Source organism: Silene latifolia, unplaced genomic scaffold, assembly GCF_048544455.1.
Source record: "Silene latifolia isolate original U9 population unplaced genomic scaffold, ASM4854445v1 scaffold_79, whole genome shotgun sequence".
Lineage (NCBI taxonomy): Eukaryota > Viridiplantae > Streptophyta > Magnoliopsida > Caryophyllales > Caryophyllaceae > Silene > Silene latifolia.
In genome coordinates, this window is record NW_027413701.1 from 3,193,484 (window position 1) to 3,220,961 (window position 27,478).

The 27,478-nt window shown below is 45.6% G+C and overlaps 1 protein-coding gene across 1 annotated transcript in view; it reads left to right on the forward strand.

The window, feature by feature from the left end:
- The window catches only part of LOC141640401 (uncharacterized), a 160,961-nt gene that overhangs the window by 41,333 nt on the left and 92,150 nt on the right, over positions 1-27,478 (forward strand). The gene's annotated exons all lie outside the window — the stretch shown is intronic.

Consider the following 27,478-nt stretch of genomic DNA (forward strand, 5'->3'; position numbering starts at 1 on the left):
TCAACTATCATTGAGGAAAGGATCCACAATTTAACCTAAGAATCATTATTCATCTGGTAATATCTTCCTTATCTCCCTACAATACGTACTTTGCCAAGTAACAACCACTTACCTCTCTAAGTTCTCGACTTGAGCGTCGGAGTGAGTTCGCTCGGTCCAAAGCCGAGCCCTCGGTTTGTTCATCGTTTGGGAGGCGCAAGGAGGATTCAACTAAAGACGTCATTCTACAAGCACGGGTGGTGACATATAATCGCTTCCGGGAATTACACCCGAACAATTGGCGAAAGTGCCTGTGGGGAAAGATACTAGAAGCTAGTCACATTCATTCCCAAACAAAAAAAAAAAACAAAACAAAAACCCACCCAAAAAGCTAAGAAGATGTCGAAACAACTAGAGAAGGTGTTGGTGGAAAACAAATTCTACCAAGACGACACATTCCACAACTCAGAAATCGGGCAGTCCCCCACCGGCCGTATCACTGATACGACGAACGGGACGCCCAAGGAACAAGATATGCGTGCTTTCGCCGACCAAGTCACCATCATGGGACATGTGGTTGATGCAAAGAAAGTCAAGCTACTCCTGGACATAATTGCTAGTACGGCCACACCGTCACACCGACAAGAGCGGCGGAACCGTCCAGGAGACCAGGGCCCAAAATGTGACTCCAAGAGACTTGAATGGAGCACTGGAAGAAGTCGGCCCTGTCAAGACGCCGGGGAGCCGGAGCGCTAGTGGTAGACCTTAGTCCTTCCCGCACTCACGGGAGGATGGCGTCGCCGCAGCGCCGACGAGGCACCCCCGCAGGAGTGAAAGAAGCCCGACTCACCGTAGTCGGAGAAAAGCCCGACTCACCGAGTCGGAGAAGAAGCCCTTCCCGCCACGGGGAGAGGAGCCGGACTAGGGATGCGAGGAGCCGATCGCCGCGTGGCATTCGACACGTGGTCGAACCCCTCGCCGCCTACGTCCTAGATACCCTGTCCGACTAACCCGAAGTTGCCACCTATAGCATACAAAGGAGAGGGCGACCCAACCGACCACGTCGAGGCTTACGAGTCTCACATGTCAGTATGGGAGCAACCCGATGAAGTTTGGTGCCGAATCTTCCCAACGACACTGCATGGGATGGCACAAAGTTGGTACAAGGGGTCGCTCGACGGGTCGGATATCTTTTACGCCGACCGAAGGACACGTTCCTAGCCCAAGTATTCTCGCAACAAGAGGAGGGCCGTGGAGACCTCGGACCTCCCGACTATCGACAGAAGGAGGCGAATCTCTCCGGTTATGTGAAGAGGTTCGACGCCAAGGTTCGGCAGATTCGTGAGCCGAGCAATGAACCGGGCGACCTTCGCGGCGATGAAAGGCCTCCCGAGAGGAGACCTAAAGAATGAGCTCATCAAGTGCGGCGGCCAAAGATTAGACTCGCCAGAAAATGGCCGATCAAGCCATTAAGGTGGAGGACTACCACAAAACCCGGGCAGCCCCGCCGAGGCCTAGCACTCGGAAAGAAAAAGCCGCGGGAGGACAACCCGGATGAAAGACGCCGTGACGATAATAGGTCACGGCCCGACAGTCCACCAGAAGCGTAAACTCGGCGGACGCCGGGGGGAGTTCGGGAACGAACCGCCCGAGGCGGTACAATGATCACACCCCCCTGGCCGTGTCTGCCGCTGAGGTCTTCGCCCTGAGCAAGGGCGAGGGCCAGAAATGGGAAAGGCCACCCAGGCCGAGGAGTGACGGTGACACGAGCCAGTACTGTGAGTACCACGGCCACACCGGTCACCTTACGGACAACTGCCGGCATCTGAAAAATGCCATTGAAGAACTGATCCGGAAGGGGAGCCTCGGCAAGTATGTCGCCAAAGGCCAAAAGACTGATGCCGGCGGTTCAGATAAGAAGTCCGTCTTCGAACGGATAGGAGTAATCCATGTCGTCATCGGGGGCAACGAGAACGGTGGGTCCGCTCATGGGCACAAACGACACCTGAACGAGCTGTATCAGGCCATCAACTTTGTGCCCAACACAACGACTCCCGCTTCCAGCATCCCCGATATAAACATTAGGAAGAGGGACTACGAAGAAGTCATCGCCCCTCACAGCGACCCACTCGTAGTCCACTTGGACATAGCCCACCACCTGGTGAAGAGGTGCCTGGTCGACACAGGCGCCTACACAAACATCATGTATAGCGAATGCTTTCTCAACCTCGGTCTGAAGGTTGAAGACTTGAGCCCCTGCACTAACCCGTTGTACAACTTTTCTGGGGTCGGCCTGGTACCCCTAGGGTCAATCAGGCTGCCGGTGAGGTTCGGCGAGGGAAGTGCGGCGAAGAACGTTATGTCTGAGTTCGTGGTCATTGACGGCTCGTCCGCCTACAACGTTCTCATAGGCCGAGTCACCCTGAGCGAGGCCGATGCAGTAATGTCCGTCCGGGCTCTGACATTAATGTACGTCTCGGACCGGGGGGAAGCGCATAAGCTCGTTTCAAAGAACGAAAGGGACGAAGTGGTCAATGTCCAAGTGTCCGCCAAAGGGTGCAACATGCAATCCTTCAAAGTGGCGAAGAAGTCAGAAAGGGGGAAGAGCCCGTCCTTGCAACAGGAGGGCGAGCGCATGGATACCACCGTCGGCATGGTCGAAGGAGCGGAGACCGAAGAGGTAGAAATTGACCCAGGCCGCACCGTAACTATCGGTGTTAACCTGGAGCCAAAATTCAGAGCCGCACTCCTAGATCTGCTGAGAAAGAACAAAGACGTCTTTGCCTACTCAGCGGCCGAGATGCGGGCGTGAGCGGAGGTAATTGTTCACAAGCTGAACGTACTCCCCACCGCTCGCCCTGTCAAGCAAAGGATGAGGAACTCCTCAGCCGAGAAGGATGAGGCCATCAAAGCCGAGGTAGATAAATTGCTGGCGGCAGGTTTCATCATGCCTTGTACCTATCCTGAGTGGTTAGCTAATGTTGTAATGGTGAGGAAATCATCGGGGGCATGGAGGATGTGCGTAGATTTTACCAATCTTAATAAAGCATGCCCCAAAGATTGCTATCCCTTGCCTCGAATAGATAGTTTAATCGACGCGACGGCAGGCTACACTATGCTGAGCCTGCTGGACGCCTTCTCGTGGTACCATCAGGTGTTCATGGCCGAGGAAGACATGCCCAAATGCGCATTCATCACTGCTAACGGCACATACATGTACAAAATGATGCCGTTTGGTTTAAAGAACGCCGGTGCAACTTACACAAGACTGGTGGACAAAGTGTTCCAAGATCAAAAAGGGCGAAACATTGAGGCTTACGTCGACGATGCTATTGTAAAAAGCAAGTCCGACAGCGAGCACTTAGCCGATTTGCACGAGATATTTTGTTCACTAAGGAAGTACAAGATGAAGCTCAACCCAATGAAATGCAACTTCGGCGTCCGAGCAGGTAAGTTCCTCGGCGTACTTGTCAGCGCCAGGGGAATTTACGCCAATCCAGACAAAGTCCAGGCGATCCTAGACCTGCCGGAGCCGAGGAATCGAAAAGAGGTCATGATGCTGACCGGGAGGATGGCGGCTCTAGCCCGTTTCATCTCTCGGTCAGCCGACAAGAGCACCCCATTCTTCAAGGTGTTGAAGGGAAATAAAGACTTCGGCTGGGGAGAGGAGCAGAGCACAACTTTCAAACAACTGAAAGCTCATCTTCAGACTCTCCCAACCCCCGTCCGGTGCCGATCTTCGGGGGAAACACTTGTACCTATACATAGCGATTACCTCGGCCACGGTCGGTCGTGATCGTCGAGAAGAGGACAAGCAACAAGACACCCAATCTACTTTGTCGACCATACACTGTTGTTGCCGCCGAGAGAAATTACCCGCCGATTGAAAAAGCGCCTTTCTTTGTCGTCGTCGCTTCAAGGAAACCGAAACCCTACTTCGACGCACATCCCGTGACGGTCCTAACCGACCACAGTAGTTGGAGAAAGCATTGGAAAAATTTGAGCAATCCGCAGGCTCATCAAATGGGCAAGAGAGCTATCCCGGCTTCGGCATTGAGACAAGCCGAGGCCCTCAATAAAAGGACAGACGGCAGCATTTCTGGCCGAATGCACATACCAAGAAGAGCAAAACCCGGAGTATGGGAGGTATATACCGACGGGTCCTCCACGACGAACAAACTCAGAGCCGGCATACTTATCATCAGCCCAAACGGGGACGAGTTCGAGTACGCCTTGAAATTTACCTTCTCGGCCTCAAATAACGAATCCGAATACGAGGCGGTGATAACCGGAGTCGAGCTAGCTAGGGCCGCAGGGGCGGAGCACATAGTTGTAAAAACAGATTCACTTTTGGTGGCTAATCGATCGTAGGAGAGTACGAGACCCGAGACGACGGAATGGTAAGATACCTGGAAAGGGTAAAAGCCGACACCTCAAAGTTGAAATCTTTTCGAGATACGTGCATTCCCAGTGTCCGAGAACAACCGGGCCGACGCTCTCTCAAAACTCGCCAGCTCAACCATCAAGAATGTCAGCCGAACCGTGCTGGTGGACATCAGGAATGCCAAGAGCATTACTGAGGTCGTCGGCATGGTGGGTAACATAGAGACCGAGACAACGTGGATGACTCCGATAATGAAATACAAATTGACAAATGAACTACCGGAAGACCGCAGTCTCTCGCAGAAAATAAAGAGGATCGCAGCAAGGTACTTGGTGTTTGAAGGGGAATTGTACAGGAGGTCCGTGACGAGGCCACTCTTAAAGTGCGTCGGTCCAGCCGACGCGGAGCTAATCGACAGAGATCCACAAAGGCATCTGCGGCCATCACATGGGGGCAAGAACACTAGCCCACAAAGCTCTCCGAGCCGGCTACTTCTCGCCCACCATGCTTGCGGATTCAGAGCAAGACCAAAAATGCAACAACTGTCAAATGCATGCTCCGCAATACATGCGCCGTCCCGAGACTGCAGCCGGTACTTAATCCCCTTCCTTTCGCACAGTGGGGGATGGATCTACTAGGGCCATTTCCAACGGCATCCGGCGGAAGAAAGTTCTTGATTGTCGCCGTTGACTACTTCACCAAATGGGTTGAAGCCGTAGCAAGACTGCAAAGACGACAAGAAACCGTAAGAAAAGTAACTGGGAAAATGTCATAACTCGTTTTGGGTTACCCTGTGTCATGGTATTCGACCACGGCCGAGAGTTTTGGAGTGACACAATAATGAGTGGTTGGAAGGACTCGGTATCAAATTTATATACTCCTCCGTCCCGCCACCCACGGAGCAACGGACAAAGTGAGGCGACGCCAATAAAACAATCCTCAATGGTTTGAAGAAGACAGTTGAAGACCTAAAGGGAAGATGGGCCGATGAACTACCCGGCGTCCTATGGTCCCTGCGAACCACGGAGAAGGAAGCAATGGGATACAGTCCGTTCCACTTAGTCTACGGGTCCAGGCGTCCCGCAATTGAAGCAACGGTCCGACATTGAACGGCCACCTTTAACCCGGTTGAAAATGAGGAAGGCTTAAGAACCTCTCTAGACCTAGTTGAAGAAAGCCGAGATACAGTACGCCTCAACTTGGCGGTATACCAAAACCGAATGAGAAGAGCTTACAACCGAAGAGTCCACAAAAGGGACTTGAAAGTAGGGGATCTAGTCCTAAGAAAGTCGGCCGCCACCAACAAGGGAAACGTTCATGGTAAACTAACGGCCAATCGGGAGGGACCCTACAAGGTGGTTGAAGAGATGAGGCCGGTACATACCGGGTGACCGACATGGAGGGTATGCCTCCGATGAGCCATTTGAACACCGACAATCTCGGAAATACTTTGTGTAGCGGCGGAGGTGTCCAAAACAATTGTTGGCACCCCAACGCATGTTTACATCTAATGAAGAATCACCCAATCTTTCCATCAAAATGTTTACCCCCCCCCGCGGTCATATCGAGGTAGACGCCCGGCCCAAGCCGGCGGGCTCACCCCAAGAATCTTTGTCGCGTCGTAACCCCTAGTCACCTCGGTCCGCCGAGGGCCTGGCAGGGGACACAACGATCGATACGCCAACTCATATCTTTGTCGCGTCGTAACCCCTAGTCGCCTCGGCCAACCGAAGGCCTGGAAGGGGACACAACGATCGATACGCCAACTCATGTTGCGTCGCGTCGTAACCCCTAGTCGCCTCGGCCAACCGAAGGCCTGGCGGGGGACACAACGATCGATACGCCAACTCATGCTGTCGCGTCGTAACCCCTAGTCGCCTCGACCAACCTAAGGCCTGGCGGGGGGACACAACGATCGATACGCCAACCTACGCTCGCGCGCAGTAACCCCTAGTCGCCTCGGTCCGCCGATGGCCGGGCAGGGGACACAACGGTCGATACGCTAACATGTTCAAGAAAAAGACGTTAAACGTTGATTTGAGATATGCATTTGCCTCGGTTACCGAGCCGAAGGTAAAGATGAAAAGCGCTCAATTAATAACGCAAGAAGACAAGAAAAGACCTCGGCCAAGCCGAAGGCAAAATAAGCAAGCTTTCATTAATGATAACAGATTACAAACGAGAAGAATACAGACGACGGCCGTCCCCATAGGGGTAAGCCAAAACGCAACCTACCACAGTTATACAAAATAAGGAAAAGAAAACCAAAAGGTTACAGACATGACATTAGAAGCGCCAAAAGATGGCGGGAGGAAAGGCTCGATAGTTGGCCCCGAGCAGTGAAGCTATCCGAGACGGGTGAGTCTGGTGACGACCGCCCGTCTCCCTCCGCTTGATGCTGCACACCATCGGCAGCAGCAGCGTCAACCTCGGTGGCCGGCCCAGAGGAAAGCTGGTTATTTCCACGTGCCTTCAGCCTTTCAGCCTCCTCTTCGGCCTCCTTCACCTTTGCATCATAGGCCGCCTTGGCCTCTGCTATCTGAGCCGCCTTCGCCACCTCCGCCTTTTCCGCAGCCGCTTTTTCCGCGGCATCGGCCATCTCATCAAAAAGCTGTTCAAATTTTTCCCACGGGAAGGAGTCTTCAGGAACGAGCCTCTTGATAGCCTCCCTGGTCGCTTCCTTGGCCTGATCCCGGAATTGAGCACACAGGTCAGGGAGGACCTTATCTTGAAGCACCTCAATATCTTTCTTCCTTTGGGCAAGAACAGCCCTAGTGTCCGCCAGTGCCTCCGACTGAGCCTCATACATCCCCCTCCATTCTTCCCTTTTGGCAACAACGGCGTCGTAGCCACCCTTATACCTGTCCCGCTCCTCCAAAGAATCGGGCGGTGGCATCGCAGACCCACGACTTTGGCACTCTCGGCCAGTAGCTGCTTCTCAGCTTCCTCCGCACGCTTTCGAGCAGCTAGGAGGTCAAGCTTAGCCTTCCCGGCTTCCCCCTTTGCCGTGGAGAGATCAAGCTTAAGCCGTTGCATCAGTGGCCCAGCCAGAGCCATGGCATTTTCTTGCTCCATAATGTAGGAGAGCGGCCGATTGAGTCCACTTCGCCGACCTCTTGGATATTTTTGTACCCTCCGCCACAAGCTCGGCGGGAGGAACCCTCTGGAGTGCGGAGTCAACGGTGACATTCCTATCATCCGCCTCCTCAGGCTGCTTCTCTTTCTGCCGCTCAGTAAGAACGGCGGCTGCCGACGGCGGATCTACAAAAAATTTACACAGCGCATCCACGTCAACATTCATTGACACATCAGAGAGTCTGTCATCGGGAACGCAGCATCTTGAACCAGCTAAGTCCGAACCACGGAGTTAGGTCCGTACCAGTCTGGACCCTCTTAAATGGAGGACCGGGTGAACCACTCTTTTCCCTAGCGGCGAGGCCGCAATGGCTCTTTTCTCTTCTTGGGAGAAGGAGGGCCCTTCGCAACGGTCACCATCTCCTCAGAGACATCGATGACCTCCACATGCTCCTTCTGGACCGTTGGGGTTGAAGAGGGAGCTGGGATCGACAACGTCCTTGAGACACTGGACCTTGCCTTTGATGTTCTCTTGCACACCCCCTAGAACCCGTGCTTGAGCCGCCGCCCGATCCAGCGCCACCGGTGCTTGTCCATAAGTTCGTTGGGAGCCAATCTACGATCACGCGTGTCACCGAGGGTCTTGCTCAACGACGTTCCCGTCCTTATCAAGCCCCAACCTCTTCAAGGTCTCCTCAGACAGATCCTGGCCAAACCGGTCTGCAAGAAACCAGACAAGAGTTACATAAAAGAAGTAAAACAAAGCTCTAAAAACAGGAGTATAATAGGCAAAGATGGGCCTCACACCGACCCTACTCACCCTGGTTGAGGGCCGGTATGAGGCCGACGCGGCAAAGCAGCTCATCCTGAAGAATAATCTGAGTCGGGGGCACCCATCCCTTCTCAGCATCAAACAACAGATAGCCCGCTCCTCGTCAGCACTAAGAACAACCCTGCTGGCATCCATCTTGTGCTTACTCTGGGAGACCCATTTTTCACGCTCCCTTTTACTCTCGCACCGTAAGTTGACTTGGTGCTGGAAGGACCGGGGCAACGGATAGTCATCCGACACTTTGACATACACCCACCGCCCCTTCCAGTCCTTGCAAGAAGAAAGCTTATCAACGGAGAGGACGCCGGGCTCCATCTGCACGCTGTACCACCCCACCTTACCGGGGGCCGATGCCCGAAGATGATGAAGCCGGCGGAATAAATTAACGGTAGGTACCTCCCCCTTGAAAAGACAGAGCCACACGAAGCCAACTATCGTCCTAACAGCCAACGGATGCAGTTGAGCCACGGCAACGTTCATAACTTTGACGATGGCCGCGACGTATTTATTCAAAGGAAACCGGAGGCCATACTCCAGATGCCTGATATATACGCCGATATGCCCCGGAGGAGGGCAACAGACCGCCTGACCCTTCCCAGGGATAACAATTTTTTACCCCTCACCGAAGTAGAAATGACCCTCGAAAAGAGTTCCACCGAACAATCGGCGAATTTATTGGTCCGGCACGGTCGGGACCGATCACGCACGCCTCGCCGTGGCCCCGGGATAGGCGGCCTCTCCTCACCAGAAGGAACCCCTTCCTCACAGTCATCATCAACATCATCATCCTCCCCACCCTCCGGAGCTTTTGGATCGACTTCAGGAGACGGAGACCTAGGGCCCCCAAACCTTATCGGGATGGCGTTTAGTATCTCCTCCTCACCAAGACGCGACGGAACCCCGGCCGCAGCTTACTAGGTCCAAGACCAGCAGAAGACATGTTACAACAAAACTTACGAGTTAAAAAGAGAATTTATTTGTTTACCTTGAAGAAAACTGCCACGCCGGAGTAATAATTCTGAAAGCTAGAGAGAGGTTTCGTCACAAGGGCTAGAAAGAAGAAAATTTTTGAGAAAATGAAATTGGCGGCCAATTTCAGGGACTAAGTACCCTATTTATAGAGGAAAGCCCATGAAGAGAGACCAGTTAGGGCGCAGCCCATGAAACGTCAGCCAATCAGCAATCAGACACGTGTCAGACATGCAGCCACAAAATGTCAATCGTTGCAACAGTTGAATGTCAATCAATGCAACAGTGACCAAGCGTCTTCAACACGCCCCTTCATGTCTATCTGCCTGTTCATCTTCCTCAACAGATCCCTAAGTATCCGTTTCTCCGCCGGCCACATGATCAACCAAGCCAGAAAGCACCGGCCAGGGGCAATCGCTAAACAACCGCAGACTCTCAACCCTGGTCTCGGCCGGCGTCATTGCCTTTTCCACATCGGATGTCCATTACACAACCATGTGGAGGGGGATATGGTACGGCCTAAGCAGAGTCACCGAGGTAGAAGAAGCCGGGCGTAAAATTTTCACTTACGCAGAATATACGCTCAAAGATACATCGGAGCCCATACCACGGCATAGACTACGCGGGGGGCAAATTGATGGGGCATATTCGCACCCACCGACCAAGTCAACACATTGAGCAAGGTCAAAGATATCCACAACAAGTCAACGGCTTAGACACCCCTAACCGATTTAGGCCGCTTCGGCTGTCGGATGGGTCCCGGCCGGGCAACCAAACCGGGGCACATGTTCGCGAACTCATATCCAAGACCCCTCGGCGGTGGGTCAACAGGGCCCGCCGGCCTGCCATAGGTCCCTCGGCCGAGGGGTAGATCAGTCTTTCCACCTGCTAGCCACTTGGCCACTTGGCCACTACGCGACAAAAGGTGAAAGTCTATAAATACTCCTCAACTATCATTGAGGAAAGGATCCACAATTTAACCTAAGAATCACTATTCATCTGGTAATATCTTCCTTATCTCTCTACAATACGTACTTTGCCAAGTAACAACCACTTACCTCTCTAAGTTACTGACTTGAGCGTCGGAGTGAGTTCGCTCGGTCCAAAGCCGAGCCCTCAGTTTGTTCATCGTTTCAGGAGACCGCAAGGAGGATTCAACTAAAGACGTCATTCTACAAGCACGGGTGGTGACATATAACTGCTCTGGAATTACACCCGGAACAGACACTATTCATAGTCAAAAGAAATCTTTGATATTATTCTTAATCTATAAGATAAAATATAGTCATGTGATTTCTTGTTTGATTTATCGTCATGGATGCTATAAAAATATCAATTTTTAATAATGTTTTAACTAACAATATGCAGGTTGAAAAACGTGTCTCGACAAGTGTGATAAAGCAACTGTTACCTTTGTTTTGGATGTGAAGGAATACTATTTTGTAAATTTAACTACTATTTATTAAGATTGATCGTAAGTTTGTAACCAATGAAACTTTATTTTAATGCATATAACATTAATATGACTTAGTACTTATCGTTTTGGGTCATTTTGGAGTTTTGGTCACATTAAGTCATTTTGAATCGGGGCAATTATGGGTCGGGTCAACATTGGGTCAATCAAGGTTCGGGTCAGGTCGGGTCAATTCGAATTTCGGGTCAAGCAATTTTGGATCTCAGGGCGGGTCAGCTTTACCAGGTCTAATTGTATCGCAAATAAGAATTTGGTAATTGTGTCAAATAGAATGTTTTTTTTTAATAAAAGGTGTCAGTCACGTGGACGATTTTGGTGCTAACGAGTTTTAAAACAAAGTTATGACCTTATGAGTATATTATTAGTTTCATCTCCATACACGGTTGTCATAAAAACACCACAATTTACACCAAAAAAAATAAAAATTCATTTATTTCATCTCTCATGACTTTTTTAACGCATTAGGAAAAAAGTTCAAATAATGTGGCGTTGATGCAACAATTGTGAAGAACCGGCTTACATAAAATTTATAAGATCAATAGAAATTTCACTTTAAAATTTTGCGGAGTAACATTTCTTGTTTTTTTTGAGATTTTAGATTTTATCGGTTTTCATATAATTGTATTTGGTCAATATAAATATTCCATGTCTTTAAAGAGGAACTAGTTTTAAAACTCGTGAAAATTCACAAGCCTTGTTTTGGTTTCTCTTTTCGTTGACACTAAACTTATAAACGCACAATTTATTTGATAATATGGTTGCCTTATACAGAAGTTAAAGTGGGATGATCTAAATAAAAATAGCGACTGATATTCTTTTGAGCATGAATTCGGATTTTATATCACAATAATAGGACTGAAATTGTAGTTTGGTAATCAATCAAGTATTGTAGCAACAAAAAGTAGCAATTAGGCACCAAACCATGAACTCGTGTAAAAAGTAAGAGCTAACTAACTTATTAATCCCCCAAAAAAATTAACACAAAAACTAATTAGGAATAACAAATGAGTGATACATCCAAATGATTTCAAGTTCATTTGATGCCTTACCTTTGTTAGCCAACTTCCAAATACTCCCCATTTAAGTAGATGGAGCCATTCATATCCACAATTGTATAAATTATGTAAGACAATAATAGTTCAATATCGATCAAAGTAGAAAAAAGTCCCAGATTGGCATGTCCTAATGTGACACCCCCATACTCCAAGTGCCTTACCAGGACCACTTAAGGTATGGAAGCATCACCATCTCGGTTACCCGAGGCAATGATAGTTATAAGACAATAACGAAACATACTTAAAAGCAAAATACGATTTAAAGTGATTACATGTCAACTCCAAAACTGTTAAACTGAAATACAAGGTTTTCAAAACTGTCAACTACTAAACAACTACAAAATGTTCGACACAGCGGAAGACTTCTAAAACTGCAACGTGATGACTCATCCCAACTATCCCATGCGCATCGTCTCATACCTGCTCAATAACTGCTCACCATCCCCGAATGGATCACCACAGTTTTTAAAACATTTAACGGGATCTGATTACATAAAAACAACAACAGCCACAATGAAACAGAAACACAAACAGCTCAAACAGCTCAAACCAATCTCCAGTCTCCATCTCCAATCTCCACACAACTGACTACACACTAAAGTGTGTAGTCCTGCCAGAGTACCCATCGCAACAAGTACTCCACACCGCCAGTGGGGGACCGCAGCCGTACCCACCAAATCCCCGCTCATCACCACTGAGCAATAAACCCAAGTTTCCTTAATATGCACATCCCCTCCTGTGGCGGGTTCCACAGAGGGCGAACCAAGTAGGGGTGTTCATTGGTCCGGGACCGGAACGGACCAAACTCTTTGGACCAAAGACCAAATAAGGGTTAAAAGGTGGACCGAAGATCGGACCATATTAATATTGGTCCGGTCCGGTTTGGACCAGAAAAACGCGTGGACCGGGCCGGACCAAATGGACCAAGGGGGACCAAATATGATTGTCATGTACATGCCTAGCATATAAAATTAGAACTTGAAAAGTTCGTAACGATCAAAATAAGCAACATTTTATTTTTACTAGATTTAAGTACATAATTACACATCTTATAATACGTGTAAACAAAGTTAGAAAATAAAATCAATAAAATTCCAATTTTAAAGATTCTTTTCTTATATAAGTTCGGTCCATGGTCCGGTCTGCGGTCCATTCGGGTTGGTCCAGGACCGGACCGAAGACCAAAGTAGAGTAAATAGATGGACCGTGGACCGGACCAAATAAAATTCGGTCCGGTCTGGTCCGGACCAAATGGTCCGGTCCGGTCTTTGGTCCGGACCACTGAGTGAACAGCCCTAGAACCAAGGGCGTGAAGCCACTCCCGCAAGTGACTCCACTCAGGGACGCGCCCCGAATATCACAAACAGTTATACAACAACAATTATAATACTCTATCACAACAACCAAATCAGAATCCAATGTCAATACGATATACAACAACAACAGTAATCACCAACCACACTTATGTAATTAATACTGAGTAGGGAAAACCCTACCTGGAAAAGCAATCACCACAGACGGTCTAGCAGCTAATCAAAATCGTTCTTCAATGAAATCACCTCCTATCAAACATACAATCATACAATCACCATCTAATAAACACAATACTCCCAAAACCCCCAATTTACCCAATTAGGGTTTCAACTAAAATCAATGAAACAACATAAAGACTTTACTAGGACCTTACCCACAATACGACGGTCTCAACGGCGTAAAAAACACAACGATCCGATGACTCTAGCCCTTAGGATTTGATAGCAATGCGAAAGTGGAGAGTAACGTAAGATGTTTTCACTCTTTAAGAAACTTGGAAAAGGGTAAAATGAAGAGAAACTGACGAAAGATGATTTTATATCCTTCTCGCGTTACTATCAAAACCCGACAAAACAACCCGTAAGACTCACTTACTCGATCGAGTAAGTAACTTACTCGATCGAGTTCCCCTTACTCGATCGAGTGCCACACATACTCGATCGAGTACCCATCAGACATACTATTGTTTGGTATTAAAAGATACTTACTCGACAGAGTAAACCCCACTCGATAGAGTACCCATAGACATAGAAAACCGTAGTATTACAGTCTTCCCTCCTTAAAAAGAACTTCGTCCCGGAAGTTCAACCCATACTCAAAACAAACATACAAACTCGACCAAGACACAACAACGCAACTAAGAACTCAAAACGAAACCCCAACCTATAAAACATGAACTCTTAACACCAACTCCACCAACTATGTCTACCTCCACAACATGACTCACGATATCGTATCCACCACATTATAGCCATCGTATCCACCACATTATAGCCTCTCTCGACACTAACTCCATACACTACCAACTATCATCCACAAACGCCGCTAGCTCCGTTTCACTAACATATTATCCACTAGAAAATCCAATATCAAGACACTCATAAACATCAAACGGAATGTTACATTCTACCACCCTTAAAAGGAACTTGGTCCTCGAAGTTTACTCACACTCATAACCTCATCATCCAACTGTCAACACTATCGAAATATTCTCACACTCCTAAACATCACACTAGTACAAGCACGGCCATGACCTTTAATAAAATCAATCACAACAAATATCCATCCTTTATGCTACACCAACACTCTACTTCCAATTATACTACTATATGCACAACCATGAAACTCTCTTTTATCGCATCCTACTCCTCTTAAGACAAATGTTACGTCCTCGTAACTCACTAATACTAAATCCTTAGCTATATCTTTTTACTATCATCATCACCATCACATGTCAAAGATAACCGCCTATAATCCAAACACTAACCATTCCTACATCCAAGGCTCTCTTACTTAAATAGTTCTCATACCTCAATTCACTCGGCACACCACCTAACCTATACCACAAAATCTTTAGCTTAACCAAAACTTCAACTGTTCCCTATTACCGCCAAAATGACATAGTCCTCTATACATGCACCTATCTCCATACCCATAACTCACGATCCACAATCATTACACACACTCACACTAGATCCTCCAGTTCTTTTCTTTCATTACCGCAAAACTCATCCATAACTTAACATGATACTAATTTCCAACACCCTATACGTACTCACTGTCCCAATAAAGATTATGAACCACTTGCAGCTTTCAGATCAGTACAACACATGTTCCACCATTCACTTGCCATTACTATGTCTACCAATGCCTCATCTTAAAACAAGATCAAAATTACTGTACCAACCTCTCACAACTGTGTCCCATCAACAGCATATCGCTATACCACGCCGGCAACAGAAACATACACAACTCTCTTCCACATCATACTCTACCCTCACACCCAAGCTGAAACTGGTAAGAAACATCAATAAACAAAACAATCATCTATATGTACAACCCGAAACTCACAGGAAGCAACATCAAACAAAACAAAAATCTATGTATAACTGGTATGTACTTCTGAAACTCGAATCGTAATCATCCCGCCTACTCCACCACAACCAGTGATGACATCGCAACACCGCAACCAACAGCCGCACCGCAGCGCGAAAATACCCGCATCACAACACGAAGTATCGTGCTCGGATCACCACCCGAGGCATAACAACCACATCGATAGACATCACAACCACATACAATTCCCATAAACACTGACTTAATATAACTTTCCGGACAAGAAAACTTACTTAAACCTGCTTTACAAGATCCCAACACAACATATTATATGGAATAAACAGACAAGAATCTTATGAATATCTGTAGACACCTCGTTTCCGCATCTCCCGCAAACCACCCGGTGATGATTGGGCCGCATGTTTGGTACACGGAACGATTTGTGACAGTTCGTAAGTTTATCGTCAAGTGATCGCTCAAACACTTGTGTCTACCTCTTAATTGTCATCTACGCGCCGATACGGTCGTTTTGGCAGTAATTAGAGTACATTTGGAGTCCGGGTCAGAAACCGTCTTCATTTTCTAATAACCGTTTAAAATGCCGAGTCAGTATATTCTGGAATGTTCCGGATATTTCTATTCCATATTTTCCAATCTTTTAATCTTTGGTAAAATATCTCCCGTAATATTCACACAAAATATTAAGGAAACGAGATTAATCCGTTATTCCATAATAGAAACGCGGAAATCTTTCTTTCGCAGGAGGAAACCACTATGGAAAGGGCGCAGCAAGTGCTGCGCCTCTTCCAAGGGACGCAATGCCTGCTGCGCCTCTTCCTCAGTCCTTTTCTGCGTATTTTTCGTATCTTTTCGAGATTCACTTTCAAAGTTTCTCCGAAAACCCTAACTTCCTTCGTGTGATTAGTATAAATAGAGACCTTCGGTCTCACATATTTCTCACGCGAGTGTCCGCCCTTCTCTTCTCCCTTTACATTTTAGACCACGTTCTTACTTTTTGGCGTCTACGTGCTTGAACATTCGACCACGTAAGCTCGGATCTTTCTGAGTACCAGCCTCGTTTTGCATGACCTACCAAATTGACCAACTCTACACATCAATCAACTTTAATCAATCTTATTCGTTTTCCTCCTAGAGGGCACTTTCGTCGTACGTTCGAGTCGAGCATCACTAAAGGTTAACTTAGTTCATCTCGTTTCGTCAAACATGTAAGTCTGAGGGTGTAAATCCTTCTTTTATTTATTGTTATTTATTATTGTATCACAATTGTAAGATTTATGTCGGAAATACTCTTAAAACCAATTTGTAAAACCTTGTTTTCAAACCCTTTTTACGGATTATCAGGAGACAAACGTCGAGAAAGGACGCAACAACTGCTGCGCCTCTTCGAAGGGATGCAGCACCTGCTGCGCCTCTTCCTGAGGCTGCCGCAGTTCCTGCTTCCTTTCTTCTTCCTTCGTCTTTTGTTCGTCTGTTTGTTTCGTTTTCGCTTTCAATTGTTCATTGTTTCATCGACATAATAATTCTCATATGATAATTTTAGCATGTAAATTCTTAATATTTAATTCATCTTTTAAATCCCGACTTAAATCCCTTATAATCTATATTTGCGGGTTTTCGTCATTAAAATCAATTCGGTTTTTAGAGGTTCGATTCATCCATATTGAATCTCTGGAATTCATCATTGGTATATTTTCATCTTTTATTTATCGTCACCATCATTAATCCATCATTAATATCCTGTTTAGTCTAATTAATTTGATTAGTTTGTTAACTTATATTTGTAAATACTCTTATTAATCTTGTAAATTTTAGTTCTAGTTAGTTTTATCTCAGGTTTTATTGTTTTTATGACCTTAATCACATGTAATTAATTTGTTAATCACTTCTATCCGAGTCAAATAATTTAATCAAGCATTAAAATCACCAACGAACATTAACGATTTGCAATTCCGGCTTCACAGCCAGAACTGAGCTAAGGAACAGACGCAGCGACTGCTGCGCCTCTTCCAAGAGACGCAGCTCTGCTGCGCCTGTTCCTAGTTGAGTTCTGTCTCTGAACTTCCGTCTCTGCTTTGACATAGTTATTAATTACGTATTTAATTAACTATTACTCGTATTATCACCGCTAAATTCTGTTCGTATATTTATTTATTCTTTCTTTTCTAAAATCATCCGTTTTAAATGTATTTTCGACATAAATCCATAGATCCAATGTAATTATTGTAATTTTTCTTCGTTATATTTCTTTTATTTTATTGTTTGTATGCTTTCACATGTAATCAACACTAAATTTCTACCTTGACATTAATTGTATGATTAAATTAATTGTTTCACCGACTTAGTCTAATTCTCACATGCTAGGATTAAAACGTTGGATGTTGCATTGCATGCATATAATCGACAACATATCGAGTATAGATAATTTCCCTAATCATTAGTAGAGGCCGCTATCGAGGCGGGCGGGATTAGGTGTTCGATCAAAAGAGCTTCCTAATACATACCCTCACCCCTTACTCCAGATCTCTGTGAACATCCGTGTTCATTGGCATCCACGAGAGTCATTTTAGACATAGAATGCTAAGGGTAACGAGTGCTTAGTGTTCATGTCACTACTTTGTGTCTTGACATGACACGAGGTATTCGAACGGTTTCCAATTTTCCACAATAAATTGGTGGCGACTCCACAAATGCAAACAACAAAAAGAAAAGCTTGCTTCGCTTTTCGCCTCCGTGGGCCCGCGTCCACAGTTTGGCGACTCCGCTGGGGATAATACACTTACGTCTAGCCAAAAGGGTGAAACTTGAACAAGGTTAGGGAGTAGTTTGTACGAGACAATTGTCGATTTTCATAACTCGGTCTTCCTAGATCGTTTCATTCGGCCTTCCTAGGCCCAACCCAACCCATTCGACTAATCGTCCCGTCTAAACGGTCCTAATTCTTATTTAGGCCCAAGGATGGATAGCGATTGACGTCATCCATACCATGGTACTTACTCTTGTTTGTATCAAGGACTTTCACTACTTAAGGAAATGGACTAGGAATCGGCCTTACTCTTGTTTGGTACGAGCCTCTCCACAGACCTCGAGTTTGATTGTTCGGTATGGTAACCCACCCTTTAAACCAAAACCCTTCTAAATGCACTCAGCATCCCGTTATAATGCCTGTATAAATGCTTGCACCATATGTGATCACCATTTCTAAACAAAACCATGACGATTTTTTTAAAATCAAAATCCCTTTTTTAATGTAAAGAATTTTCGAAACATAGGCCTAATATTAGCGCAAAATCAGTCGAAACTCTGTCCAATTGTCGAGTCAAAATTCGGGCCTCAAAGCCCATTTCAAAACCTCACTTCGGGTCCATTCCTACAACTACACTAAAGTTGACTAGGACCAACACTTTCAAACTTCGTCTTTCCTTCAAAACTCACTTGACACAAGTGGCACACTCCCACTTCACAAGTCTAAACATTTCTCTTGAGTAAGTGTGCTAGAATGGTCGATCGTGTTTTGATTCGTCGTCGATCTCTTATCCAGTTTCCAAGATGCCTGGCACAAGCGAGGTGAGCAACAACCAACCCCCGAATGGTAATGATCAAATCCTAGCCGCACTAGCTCGTCTCCAAGTCACCAAAGATCAAGTGTATGATCGCCTCGACACAATCGAAGGCCGAATATATGCTGTGGAAACGAGGATGCCTCCTCGAGAAAGTGAAGTGTCTGATGAATTCGTGAATAACTTCGGGGACGAAAACCCTCCCGTAGGTATGACTGCAGCTGAGAAACGACTCCAATATTTGGAGGAACAATTGATGTATCTCAAAGGGGATGACATTTATAGGGAGAATAATCGCAAATATGAAGCCGTGAGCTCCAAGTTGCCAACCAACTTCAACATGACGGATATTCCTAAATTCAAGGGGCATGAAAACCCTTTGAACCATATCCGTGCTTTCATGGATTACATGTCTATCAAAGGCATTAAACCCGAGATGTTCTTAAGGATCTTTCCTTCATCTCTTGACACCATCCCAAGACAATGGTTCTATTCTCTAGAGCATAAGAAGATCGCTACCTGGGACGATGCCGCGATTGAATTTGCCAAACAATATGCGGATAATGCTGAAATCCAAGTCAACATGCGCACTTTAGAGGTTCTTACCCAAAATGACAAAGAAGGTTTCACCGACTTCCTAAGTAGGTGGAGGAAGACTAGTACTCAACTTGTCGAACGTCCAGATGAAGCTACCCTTGTGGAGAAATTCGTGGACAATCTAAAGCCCATCTATGCGAGTCATTTGAGGTACCAAAACATTAAGACTTTTAAAGACTTAACCATATTAGGAACAAGGATCGAGGATGACATCCGTAAAGGGCTCTTGTCCAAAACGGTAGGTCGTGGATATCAAGCTCAACAAGTCGTTCTTACGGCTCTACTAGCAAGACTGATGAAGTTAACCTTCTCGAGCCATCAAATAAGAGTACCCCACCAAGAAAATTCACAAATATTGGGGATACATACTCCAATGCTCTAAAGAGACTGATGAAGCAAGGTAAACTTCAACCCATAGGCCCTACACCCGAACCAGAAAATAAATCCAAGTTCTGGGACGAGAATTCGTACTGCGAATACCATAGAGGTAAGGGACATGATACAGAGAAATGCTACAAACTAAAAAATGTACTTCAAGACATGATCGAAGATGGTCGCCTACCGATACCGCCTGGAGCTAAGCCCAACAACACTCAGAATCCTCTTGGAATTCTGGTGATTACAAGTGAAGAATATACCTTAGATTGTTCACACCTCATTTCCCCACTCGAAGATGAAATTCATGCAATAGAGAATGAAGGGAATTACTCTACCATTTCCCCAACCATCACCGATTTCATCGCATGGGCAAGGAGCGTGAATAGGCAAGTCTCGGAATTAGAGAGTGTAGTGGCAACCCTACGTGATCCCAACGCAACACTTAAGGAACATGTGCCACTAATCTTATCCCAAAATGCTACAATGCAAGAAGTAGTAGCCATGGTTGATGAACTAATCGACCAAATTATCCAATTGGAGGCCGAGATCATAAGGATGAGGGAACTCGCTACTATCAATGGAGTATGGGCCGACAATGATGAGGATGAGTATCTCACTGAACACTACCTAGTCAAAGAGATAATCCAAAATAGTGAGGACCAAGATGTGGACCACCTTACTCGTTCGGGACGTCCATATCAAAACACTTCTCAAAATGGTCCCATGACGAATGGTCCAACCAACGTTGTCACACCAAATGATAATGAAGATGACTCTACCGACCATTTACTAAAGGAACTACAGAAGACAAAAGCTGATCTTTCAGCCTGGCAACTAGTGGCAAGCTCATTCCCACATCGCCAAGCTTTACTGCAAGCCTTGGCCAAACTAAATGTGGCACATAACTCCACACCCGATGACGTGGTCAACTTGGTCTTCCAAGAATCACCAAAGCTAAGTAATCCTATTGCTTTCTCGGATGAAGACTTGCCACCCTTTGGTGCTAGTCATAACTCGGCTCTCTACATCACTGTCATTTGCTTAAAAAAGAATGTGCCAATGACTTTGGTAGATGATGGCTCCGCAGTCAACGTCATACCCTTGAAAACGGCATACAAATTGGGCATGAAAGAGTCAGATTGGACCCCTACCAACCAAGGTGTTCGCGCATATGATGGTACACGACGAAAGGTAGTAGGACTTGTTAACCTAACCATAGCCACATGGCCGATTGAACGAAAGGTTAACTTCCAAATAGTGGACATCGAGGCATCCTTTAACATACTTCTGGGAAGACCTTGGATTCACGCTTCCAAAGCGGTAACATCCACCCTCCACCAGAAAATCAAAATCCCACTAAATGGTAAAGTGGTGACGATCACTTCGTCACCCATCAAGGCAATAATCGAAAAGAGGTCAAGTAATCAAGTACTTGCAGATCCATTATATGAACTTGGGGGTTTCCATAGCATAAATGTCATAGAAAGTGAGTTGGCACCCTTATACTTCAATCCCAACTCTAACTTGGTGGTCAACCACATACTCAAATCCCAGGGATACTTCCCGGGAATGCCTTTTAATCCTATCCGAAGAAATACCTTTGCACCCTACAAAGAAGGCAACTCACAAAGAATACCACTTGGATTAGGATATAAACCCACTAAAGAGGAAGTTCTCGAGATGCTCGCTCAAGTTCAAAACCGTAAGAATGTGGGAATCCAAATACGACCCTACCTCCCCACCCTAAATGGATACTTCGTTAGGGAAGGAAGTCAAGAACCCTTTCACGGATTTCCCGAACCTTGGCACTATCTCGAAAGGAAGCTAGCCGGAATCGAGATCTTTCACGATTGCTACTTCATTCCTCCAGAAACGGTTCCTACCGTCAAGCTCCTTGCTTAGACGAACAAGCTATTAGCCTTTCATTTGGGGAAGACCGATTTGTTAGAGCCGCGCAGGATGAGATCATTACCATGATACTTCAAGACGATCACTTCAACCCTACCGCGTTAATCACAGAAACCAACACCAATCAGCAGAAAGGATGGAGAAAGTCGATCAAGTGGACAAATAACCAAGGAAGACTCTTCAAGCTCACCACTGGAGAAGGAGAGATGTTCAAAGGAGAACTAGAAGACGATGAATTCGAGTCAGAGTCAGAGTCGGAGTCTAGAGAAGTTCCTAGAGAGTCTCCTCCTGTCGTCATTCCCATTCCCCTTGTTTTCCCTAGCTTAGCATCAAGTATTAACAGTAGTTCGGGAAATGTCTCGACGGCTATCCCTTTACCGCCACTGACTACAGAACAGATGGCGTCTTTGTTCCAACTTTTCTCAAACTTTAATATGAATAAATCAGGTTCTGCTTACCCTTCGTGTTATTTTGAATGCAATTCTGTTTACGATGATACTGAGGATGACCTAGACCCAGACTCGATCGAAATACCTCCCTACATAGCCAAATAAATACTACAAGAGGGGGAAGGGGGACCAGTACTAGAAAACACTGAACCCATCAACGTAGGAACCGAACTAGAACCCCAAGAACTTAGGATAGGAACGACCTTGAGCTCTACCGAAAGAGCCAGTTTCATAGATCTCCTACACGAGTTCAAATATGTTTTTGCTTGGTCCTACAAAGACATACCAGGGATCGACAGGGACATTGCAGAACATAGAATCCCAATCAGACCAGGTTTCAAACCCGTAAAACAGAAGCTTCGTCGAATGAGGACAGAATGAGCTCTCAAGATCAAAGAAGAAGTCGATAAACAACAAAGTCGGGTTCATCAAAGTTTCCGAGTACTCAGACTGGGTAGCTAACATATTACCCGTACCCAAAAAGGATGGGAGAATCCGTGTTTGTTTTGATTTTAGAGACTTAAACAAAGCGAGTCCTAAAGATGACTTTCCTCTACCACATATCGACATATTAGTGGATAACATAGCAGATCACGCGCTATTGTCCTTCATGGATGGTTACGCAGGATATAACCAGATCAAGATGGCCATAGAAGATATGCATAAGACGGCCTTCGTCACTCAATGGGGCACCTATTGCTACACGATTATGCCGTTTGGGTTAATCAATGCCGGAGCTATATACCAACGCACCGCAACTACGCTCTTACATGACATGATGCATAAAGAAGTTGAGGTATACGTAGATGATATGATTGTCAAGTCCAAGGATAAAGAGGGGCACATTGCGAACCTTCGCAAATTCTTCTCAAGGCTACGAAAGTACAACATGAGACTCAACCCTCAGAAATGCGCATTCGGGGTAACATCTGGTAAACTCCTAGGATACGTTGTTAGCCAACGAGGAATAGAAATAGACCCTTCCAAGATCAAGGCTCTAATCGAAATGCCGCAACCTCAAATAGAGAAAGAAGTTAGAGGATTCCTGGGTAAGGTGAAATACATAAGTCAATTCATATCAAAACTCACCATGATCTGTGAACCTATCTTCAAGAAGCTCAAGAAAACAGATCACACCATGTGGGACGATGACTGTCAGAAGGCTTTCGACCAAATCAAGGAGATACTAGCCAAACCGCCAGTGCTCATGCCACCTCAACGAGATCAACCTCTTGGTTTGTATCTCACGGTAACCGAAATAGCCATGGGCGCCATGCTAGCTCAAACCGTAGGAAAAGAAGAAAGAGTTATCTACTACCTTAGTAAGAAGTTCTTGGAGTACGAGTGCAAATACACACCACTCGATAAGACATGCCTCGCTCTTGTATGGGCAACGAAGAAGCTACGCCATTATATGATTAGCTACTCCGTCAAAATATACTCCAAAATGGATCCTGTCAAATACCTCTTCGAAAAGCCCGTTCTCAATGGACGCCTAGCAAGATGGACTTTGATGCTCTCAGAATTCGACCTCAAGTATGTACCTCTGAAAGTTATAAAAAGGCGCGCCGTTGCCGAGTTCTTCGCAGAAAATCCCATCAATGATGCACAAACGATAGACACCTGGTCGTTTCCGGATGAGGATATACTCCAAACCGATGTAGACTCCTGGGACCTTTATTTCGATGGAGCATCGAACTTAAGAGGATTTGGAATAGGAGTGTTGCTCATTTCTCTTGAAGGCGAGCATAAACCAATCTCTGTCAAACTCGACTTCGAGGTGACAAATAACGACGCTATGAGAATCGAAGCTTGTCTCATTGGATTACAAGCAGCAGTAGGTTTAGGCATCAAGAATCTTCGAGTACATGGAGATTCATCTTTGATCATCAACCAAATTACGGGATCTTGGAAAATCCGAAATGAAAGCTTAGCACCTTATCAAGCAAGAATAGACCAAGTTGCCCAATTCTTCGATCAAGTAACCTACCTACACCTACCTCGAGAGGAGAATCAATTTGCAGATGCTCTTGCAAAACTTGCATCTTTGATTAATATGCCGGATAGCATGGTAGAAATGCCTTTATGCATCGAACGACGGTCAGAGCCAGCTTACGTACACCAAATCACTAATGAAGAAGAAATCACAGAGGAACCTTGGTTCCAAGTGATCCTAAACTTCAAACTCAGCGGCACCTATCCACCGGATATGGACAAAAGGGGACAACGCGCTATACGCTTACTAGCTTCCCAATACGTTCTCATGCAAGGAGAGTTATACAAAAGAACACCTCTTGGTGTAATCCTACGTTGCCTTGATCATTCACAGGCACGGAAAGTGATGGAAGAAGTTCATGATGGAGAATGCGGTCCTCATATGAGTGGACCCATGATGGCGAAGAAAATAACACGTTTGGGGTATTATTGGACCACAATGGAATCCGATTGCATCAAATATGTAAGACATTGCCACAATTGCCAAATCTTCGGGAATGTGCAACATGTCCCTCCTTCATTGCTTTACACCATGACATCTCCTTGGCCATTTTTCGCTTGGGAATTGACATCATCGGCAAGATCACTCCAGTCGGAACAGGAGGTCACTGTTTCATCCTCGTGGCAATCGATTATTTCACCAAATGGGTAGAAGCGGCTTCCTACACTAGTCTCACGGCCAAAAATGTAGCAAAGTTCATACAAACCAATATCATCTGTCGATACGGCTGCCCACATGAGAACATTAGTGACAATAGATCACATTTCCAGGCTGAGACTGAGCAATTGCTAGCCAAGTACAAAATCAAGCATCACCATTCCTCTCCATATAGACCACAAACTAATGGTGCGGTAGAGGCGACAAACAAGAACGTTGTCACAATTCTCAAGAAAATGATTGACAACTATCGAGATTGGCCAAGCAAGATACCTTTTGCTTTATGGGGATACCGTACATCTGTTAGGACACCCACTGGGGCCACCCCTTTCTATTTGACCTACGGCATGGAAGCTGTACAACCAGTCGAGCTAGAAATACCATCCTTGCGTATTTTACTCGAAAGTCAAATCCCAGAAGCCGATTGGAAGAGGGATAGATATGAAGAACTCATCCTCCTAGATGAACGTAGACTACATGCATTACATAATGTGCAAACATATCAGGCACGTATCAAACGAGCCTTTAACAAAAGGGTTAAGCCAAGGAACATCAAAGAGGGAGACTTGGTCCTCAAATCAATTAGAGCTCTTTTACCTGTCGATCCACGAGGAAAATTCAAACCCAATTGGACCGGGCCATTTCTAGTCAAGTCCATACTCCCAGGGGGCGCGGTTAGAATAACAGATTTAGATAGGAATGAATTTGCCAACCCGACAAACCTCGACCAACTGAAACGTTACTATGCCTAGAATAGGAGCAAAGAACGCGCCTCGCGTAACCTCACGTGTCGCTTCTGTGGCACGAAATAAACGGCCCCTGACCAAGCTAAAATAAGCTGATGTCACCTTGCTCTTGCATTTTGACTATTTGTCATCCTCATATCATCAAATAAACTGAATTGCACTTTGAGAGTAAGTAAAAAGCTCATGCTTATTTTCTAAGTTCATTACAAGCTCTTGCTTAGAACAATTATTCTTTTACATTTACTTGAACTACGCGCAAGGGTTTGATTTCAGTTTTTAAATGAATACGTAGGCAATCCTTCACAGGATACAACCTATCCATTATTTTAAATGTAAATAGAAGGACATTTGCAATTGCATTCGGAATTCGACAAGAATAATAATAGAAAATCACAACGGTTTCATAACCAATCAACCTCTTTTATTTCATTTCTTTTAATAATAATAATATGCCACATAATAGAAATAAAGCAAAAAAAAAAAATAGGCTAGGATTCTAAAAACCCCACCTTCTTATTACAATAATAATAATAATAAATAATAATAAAGACTTAGGCTATTCTTCCATTTTCCCTTTGCCTTTGTCATTTTTATCATATTTCTTGTCCCGACCTCGAGCCGGACGCTCTTGCGCCACTTCAGACCTAATCACTAACGGTCTCTCTCGCAGTCTAACCTTGCCATTCTTGTCAACCACCTTTTCCACGACAGGAGAAGTCCTCGGTTTCTTCGAAGGATGAACAACTCGAAACCCGGCTACTTCCTCTCCCTCAGTCGGATGCTTCTCTTTCTCCTTTTCTACATCACGAACCTTGTAGTCAACAGGCTCGCGCTTCCTCAATCTCTCACGCTCCTCCGGAGTAGTAGCTTTCCTCCACCGCATATAGGAATCCGACACCCATAGAGCACTAACAGAACAGTTCAAGAACCACATATTTCTTTGAGCCCATTTGATGGCCCATTCTCTCCGGCTCTCAGTAGTAAGCGCCACGACAGTCTGCGAGACGGTGTCAAGCTTCAGAATCATCTGCTTCAATCCAACCTGCCTCATCAACCTCTCCGGGAAGATGCATATCATAAACTCCAAGCCAGGAATGCGCACAGATCGGGTAGGATCCAAGGATGATACTCCCGTGACAGATTTGAGATGCCACCATGGCACAATCCATCTAATCAAGGGGCCATCATCACTCTTCAATTTGTTTTCCCAATAGTTGCAGACTCGAGTAAAATCCACCATGTAGAGCCTAGTCCTCATCGCAATTGAGCGAGTATGATAAGCAGGAACATTAGCTGGGGGCTCGATCAATCGAAGACGCTCCATAAGCCAGACCTACCAAAAAGCAGGTATTAGAATAAAAAAAAGAAGAGAAAAAAAAAAAAACGAAAAAAAAAAAACGAAAAAAAAATAAATAAGAGAATTATATTCTTTTACCTGCAAAATAATGGGACTTCCCAAATAAGGAAGGTCGCGGTTGGCTTTCCTGTTATCTAACCCCAACAGGATCTCTCCTAGACACATGCAAGCTGGGCTCCTGCGCAGCTCCATTTGCTCAATTAGGCTCAGATAACGAGGATCACCTCACAAATCCTCATCCACATGCCCTTGAAGGACATATACATGTAGTAGGCAAAACCCTAATGCCCTTCGCCTGGCAACATAAGAAATAATGTGATCTGCCCTGTTTATGAATCGATCAATGAAGTCCAACATTCGCACTCTCTTTGAGGTCACAAGATGGTCAACCTCAGCTCTTGTCAACCCAAGAAAATCTCTAAACTTATTCTTATACCCTTGAGAAGTAGAGGGTATAGCAGGCAAATGTTCCGGGTCCCAACCACCAATCGCAGCAATTTCTTCAGGAAATGGGCAAATTTCGCCTCCGGGGAAGGCAAATACGTGATAATTCGGGTCCCAATAATCAAGACAAACATCCAAGAACGGTTTGACCACCTTGATCAGCTTCAAACTCAAGATCGATCCAAAATTATAGGCGCCCATGTCGTGTTTCTCCACATTGGAGAACTCATT